Genomic DNA, 6,994 nt, shown 5'->3' with positions numbered 1-6,994 from the left:
AATCGAGTTTCAACTCTTTTCAGCCTTGGCTTTAAAGACCTCATTTCTCAAATTATCTCAGGCTCATAAGCCAGTTTTACTCAAAGTAAATTCCCTTTTTAAAACAAAGCCGCTCTCGGCATCCTCTTTCCAAGACTTCCAAAACCATGGAAAGTTAAAGATTCAATTTGGGAACAATCAGAATCGCCCATTCCACAATGGGATTTTATAACAAAGTTTCTCGGCAGAGTCCCAAGTCTTTAGGGAAGGCCATCTTACCTCAATTCTTTAAAATTCATTGAAACTCTTAAAATCATAGATTCTCGGTTCAAGTAAATAAAACTGAATTTATTATGAAACCGACCATACAAAATCACAAGTTCCAACCCGGTCCAAAAATCAACTCATTTGAAATGGAACCGGTTCATTTGAATCAAACCGTTTTCAGTTTTCTTTTTGGAACCCATTTTTCCAACTCTTCCAAAATGCCTCAAACTTGATTAATCAATCAAAAGTCTAGGTTCCTTTAAAAATCACTAAAAACTCCTTTTTATATTGAAATCAATATTAGAGCATCATTATTTCCTTCAGTGATTCAAACGGTAAAAATAGTTCAGTTCTAAATAAGCCGAACTCAACGTATAAGGTTCATCAAATAAATTAAGCTGGAAAGCATAAATACCCTCTTAATAAATCGAATAATACAATTTCTCAAATCCAAACCTTTTAAATAACCTTTCAAATAAGACTAAGATTTTATAGAAATTTCGGCAGCACCTCCCCTAAAACTTGGACTTTTGCCACCCGGTTCGGGTCCCAACTAAACCGTTCCTCATTCCTTTTCAACAACACAAAATCAGAAATCAATTCAAATCAAGCTAAATCCAACAATCGCCTCAGTGGCGTATCTCAAGGATACTATTTCAAAATCAACTCAATATCAATCGATTTAACTCATTTCCAAAGCTTTAAAGAATCGATTCAGCAATAAATCATTTGTCCGAAACCAAGTCAATTAAAGTAAACCAGGCTGAACTCAAAAGTGTTCTATCTTTCACATCATCCAAATAATTGAATCGGTTCAAACCAATCCTCAACGGATTAAACTCATATCTCAAATCTTTAAAGAATCAACTTCAGACATTACATTTCACAAAGCCGCACAACAATTCAACCAAACCAACATCCATAGTCATTCGAATCAATCAAATAATACATAAGACAGATACAATCACTAAATACACAATATCTCGCACCAGTATCCATATGTAATAATTCCAATACATAAAGCATAGTTTTTGGAAAGCGCCCCTACCTCAAAACGCAATTCCATAATCCAAACGCGTCACAGGAACCTCCTCTCTTAAACCGAGATCACCAACAACGCAACCTTGGCTCCAAGCCACTCCCGCGGTAACCACAGCAACACTAATCGCGACACATAACAATAGAAACTCAGTCTCATAGCAATTGATGCCGCAAAGCCTTAGTGTATGAAGCCAGAATAGTAACTAGAGAGCTTTCAAATCGAAAACGCTTACCGAATGAAGAAGGAACAGCTGAACCGGAATAGTGGCGGTCTCTGAACCGGTTCAACGGCAGCCCGGCAGCCACCTAAGCGGCAGCGACGACAATTTCCGATCGCGCCAATTGAAACCAACACGCAGTGACTACGGTATTCTCGGAATTCAAAAAGGACAGAAACCTCAAATAAAAACCCTTACCGGAAGAGCGTTCTTCGGCGGCAGAGTCTCGGCCGCAGAGCCCATGGTTCAGCAGCAGCAATACTCTCCTAGTGGCCCCATTGCGCAGCAACTCTAAATCGACAGCAACAGCCCTAGCGGATAGAACGGCGCCAAGGATAACCATTAAACAGTGGCAAAATAAAGCAGAACGGAGCAAGAGCAGCAGCTGTTGCAGGTCCTTACCAGGCACAATGGCGCTAGTCCTAGCCTCATCCTCATTTTGCAGCAAGCTCCAACACGGCTCCAGAAGTTCTAACAGGGCACGCGGCGGCGCTTTCCTTCCGACGCAGCTTGACGGCGGCAAGAATGGTGGCGGTAGAAGTGCAACAGCAACGGAGGTCAAGCGCGGCGGCGGCTCCACACGCGACGGTGACAGCAGCGGCTTCACTTTCCTGCGCGCTCTTTCTTCTCCGTTGGTGGCTGTGGGTCGCGCTCCCTTCATTCCACAGTTCTGTCTCCGACGCGGCGCAAGGATGATCAGGGACGACGGCCAGATCTCCAACGACGGCACGAGGATGCACAGCGGTGGCTTCTGCAGCAGCTCCTCGCAAGCGCTCTCCCCCTTCTCCTCCATCGATGGTGACAATGGCGGCACTGGCGGCGAGGCGCGGCGGGGCACGCTCTCTTCTCTCTTCATTCGGTGCGCCATGGCGGCGGCAAGGCGGCATCTGGACGAGGCGACGGCGGCCGACGGCGACGCCCCTCCTTCCCCTCTTCTTTGACGTTGGTGGCGAACGGCGAGCAGCTCGGTGGTGACGGCGAGGCCCACCGGTGCTAGCTCGCTCCTCCCTCTTCTCCGTTTCCTGCTTCTGCTTCTTTCGTTTCATGGAAAAGGAAAAAGGAAACCGTGTGTGCTATACTGCTTTGGGGGGAGAAAGGAAATTTTGGCTGCAGCTGGGTGAGAGGGAAAAGGGAACCGGGTCGAGTAACGGGTTGCTGGGTTAGGGTTTCATTTTCAAAAGTTAGGGTTAGGGGCATTATGGTAATTTCTGGTAAAATTGTGGACAATATAGTAATTGAAACCCACATTAAATCCAACACTAATTGCATATAGAAAATACTATTTGCTCACCAATTTTACAAATTATTTTCCATAAAATGCCCAAATCAAAATAATTAGAAATAATATAATTAAACCCTTTATTTTCCAAAGTAGCAGTATTAATATTTAAAATATTAATTATTTAATCTAAATTATATAGAAATCCTTATTATTTCACAACTACCAACTTTATAATTTGAATATAGAAAATAATTCAATAATTATAAAACTGGATAATAATCATAACTCATCTCAAATTCAATAAATCAAAACTTGCCTTAATTATCTTTAATAAAATAATCTCTGAAATTAAGGCTATAAATAATTATATGATTTGAGACTTGATCATAATAAGACTTTTCAAAGTTCTGGGTCTTACATTCTACCCACCTTATAAAAATTTTCGTCCTCGAAAATTGATACAAAACGAAAGAAATTTCATAACAGTTCACCTTTGAACACATTTAAGAAAGAAGCAAAAATATCTCAACATATAAACATATATACGATTTTCAAATACTTGGATGGTTGTATGCATAAAGATACAAAGGCAGGAGTGTGATTGTAAAGCAAACGTTATAAGATAGGCTCAATGTACAAGGTCATATGACCTCAATGTCTCACAAAACTTGAGGTGCCAAAATAGGGTGCCAAATAAGATAGGCGTTCACAAAGCAAAGATGACATGGTTCAAACATGTGATAGTAAAGCAAGGCATCGAAGGCTATAAAACATGATGGGGTTAAAACGACGTGCTCAACATCCGCACACTAATCTCATATCAACCTCAAGGCTTCAACTTTCCAACTCCGTCAAGCACTTTTCAACCTCATAGCCAAACATAAGCCTAACACCCGCAAGCTCGTTTGCAAGGGATAAAACATCCACAACTCATAACATGGTACACCTACCGTTTCACCTTCCATATACACATATCACGTCTTAAGGAACTAACGCATCGTTACTATGTCTACAAATCGCACGTGATATCAAAACAGTTCTCGAGTCTACTCAGAAGGATACAAGATTTAAAAAGGAGAGTCAAATGTCAAGGATAATACTCAAAGATTTGGGAGAATGTATCTAGGTCCAGATAAACAAGGACTCTCAAGCAATGAAGTTTGCTAGACTCAACTCAATTGGCAACTTCAAAGATGATCCTTGTATCGAAGAAGTTCAATAGGATCAATAAGAAGAAAATCATTGCATCAGTTTGAACAAATTCAAGCTGAGTCGAAGAAGTATGAGGTTCACAAAAGAGAATATCTCAAATCCAAGGCAAAGCTCACAGAACTCGAGCACGATTAAAGGTACTTCCGAATACATTGTTCATAAAGGAACCAAAACTTGCGGAAAAACCACTTCGCAGTCTAAAAGAAAGGTTAAGTAACAACATCCTTCAAGAGAGTAACAAAAGCATAATCGTGGCTTTACCTCAATACAATTTCATGTTGAAGTAAATCATGTAGAGTTTTAAAAACAAAATGCACACAAGTTTCGCTAAGAGCTAAAATATTCCCTCAAATATTTTAGAAAGATAATTAGGTGCACAACTTAACCAAAAGTAATTAATAAAACTCGGAAGAGAAATCAAATGCTTGTTCAAAAATTCCCAAAATTCATATTCAAACAAGCGTGTATAACATTTATAGCAAGGACGAAAGAGGAAGTTAAACTCTTTTTAGAAAAGAAATTCTGAGGTAAAAATTTACTTACAATCTGGTAAGGAAATAAGTGGTGCATTACAAACAAACCGGTTTCCACTAAACAAGGAAGCTTTTCAAAACTTCATTTAAAATAGCGCATGCCAACTTTAAATTAATTTCGTCAAAATCGAACAATGATTTCAATCTCAATCAAGCAACAGAAAATAAATTCCGTTTAGAATTTCTTCAAAGAGAATTCAAAACTTCTTTAAAAGTTTAAAACAAGACTCCAAAAGTATACTTGAAATCACCATTTCAAAAGGATATTCAAGAATATTAGGATGTACTTAAGAAGGAGTCAAGCCATACAAGAAAGAGTCTTAAACCAAAGTAGTTCAAACAAGATTCACTAGGCATGAGTCATCAAACAAGCCTTCAATTGATTCAAAAGAATACAAAAGTCATAGGAAAAGACAACTCAATCATTATTAACTTCTCAAGGATAAATCTTTGACTAAAAACTCTGGTAGAGGCAATGAGAAGATAAACAATGCACGAAATTGAAACAAATCAAGCTGACTCGCATAAGAGTGAGATTCACAAGAGAGGAAAACCAAGATCAATGATAATGTTCACAAGATGTAAAAGATCAGTTAAAAACAAGGTCAAGCATGACATTCATGGAGATGGAAGGCTTAAGGAAGACTTTAGTCCGTTTGTAAGAAGAAAGCTGAGTCCAACATTTTCAAAAGAACAACAATGGCATAAACCATGTAGTATGCTAAATCAAACTCAATTCAAAATAAGTTAAGTAAAGCTTATCAAACAAAACTCAACCGAGACAAAAGTGGTAAATCCTTTCTTTTCAAAATTTTGAAAAATATTCCAAATACATAATCAAATGAAGATGTGCATTGGAACTATAGTAAAATTACTAGAAAGTCAATTTGTATTTAAAGAAAGTGCAGTTCCACAAATCAGTAAAGGTACAAGCGAGGTATTAGAAATAAATAGTTGTTAAACGGTTTAAGTAATCTCGAAGTTTCATATATAGATAAGAATATACCTAATCAACAGCAATTTATAAAATCTCAAAAATTGGCTGTGATCACTATCAAGTAAGAGAAAAACTGAATCAACAATTTCTCAAAGAATGGACTCAGAACCCAGAGTTAAAAGACTCAGCGCGTTAAGACAAGTTCAAAGCTATATCAAAGAATACTTGAATCAGGAAGAACTCTAATAGAGAAAGACAGATGTAACAAGGATTCCAAACAAGCATATGCAATTAAGATCAAACAAGAATGCATATGAATAGAGGAATAGAGTTGAAAAATCAAACTACTTTTCAAAAGGATTAGCAAACAAGAACTTCAAATTAGGATATGAAAGAACAGGTCGACTTGAACAGAAATCAAGACAGACAACTGAATAGCCTCGAGAAATAGTTTCCAACGTTCCACCAAAACCCGCGATTCACTTTACTCAAAACTCGTATTTCATCTATGACAACCCATCGGTGCTTCCATATACATAATTCACTAGTATTAAGCCGGCCAAACTTAATATCAGGAATTATGCAATGCAAGACTAACAGCGTTAATCAATAGACCGTCATGTGCATAAAGCTCTAATTCTCGTCATTTGACAAGACCTAATACATGACAAACGCTCAGAGCATGCAATTGAAGCATAGTCAGTCCATTCCTCAGGCTCTACAGGAAGAACTGCTCTGATACCATAATGTAACACCCTAACTACCAAAGCTCACACTTCCGGCTGCGCGACTCTGATAGTTCGGACATTACGACGACTTTATATTATTTAATACTAAAATATGAGCCTGTTTAAAACTTTAAACCGCAATACCGCTCCCAAAGATACTTTCGTTCGATAACGTACATCCATAAATACCATTCAACTTACAACAACTCATAAAGAGTACATCCATATATATATACATAAATATATATAAATAATATTACAAACATAATCCAATACAATTCCTATCCCTCTTACAGAATATATCAAGATAAAGGCGAGGGTACAGTAAACCATAACTAAAACAATACAGAGCATCACAACAACAATTAAATAAGCTCTTCGTAGCTTCTGCGCCCATATCCTGAAAGGGGAAAAATGTAGGGGGGTGAGAACATCATCCTCGAAAGGGTTCTCAGTAGAGGGTTTTTAGGAATTACTGTAATAGGATACATGAAGATAATCGCACCAGCGATTCATAACCGTCTTATGCCTCTTTTCAAAAACAACGGTTTACAATGAAAGTAAAGTCGGAAATCTTTCAGAAAGAAGAACCGTTCAATTTTCAAAAACTCAAAAGCCTTTCAAAACGGTTTATCTAAGCGAAACCAAAATAGCCTTTCATATTTTATTCCAAACCATAAACACAAGACCGAAATCAACCATCAGTTCATCTCATTCCAACCACGGCCCTAGGCCCAAGCAATCCAACCAACAACCAATCACCACAATCCAACAGAGTCCCAGATGCAAACACAGATAGGAAGTTCAAGCACAAACAAACAGTTATTACAAGTAGAACAGTTAGCAATTAATCACAT

The sequence above is a fragment of the Arachis hypogaea genome, chromosome 19, assembly GCF_003086295.3.
Source record: "Arachis hypogaea cultivar Tifrunner chromosome 19, arahy.Tifrunner.gnm2.J5K5, whole genome shotgun sequence".
In the NCBI taxonomy this organism is placed as follows: domain Eukaryota; kingdom Viridiplantae; phylum Streptophyta; class Magnoliopsida; order Fabales; family Fabaceae; genus Arachis; species Arachis hypogaea.
The sequence above is the reverse complement of the archived record's forward strand: the minus strand, read 5'-3'. Positions refer to the sequence as shown.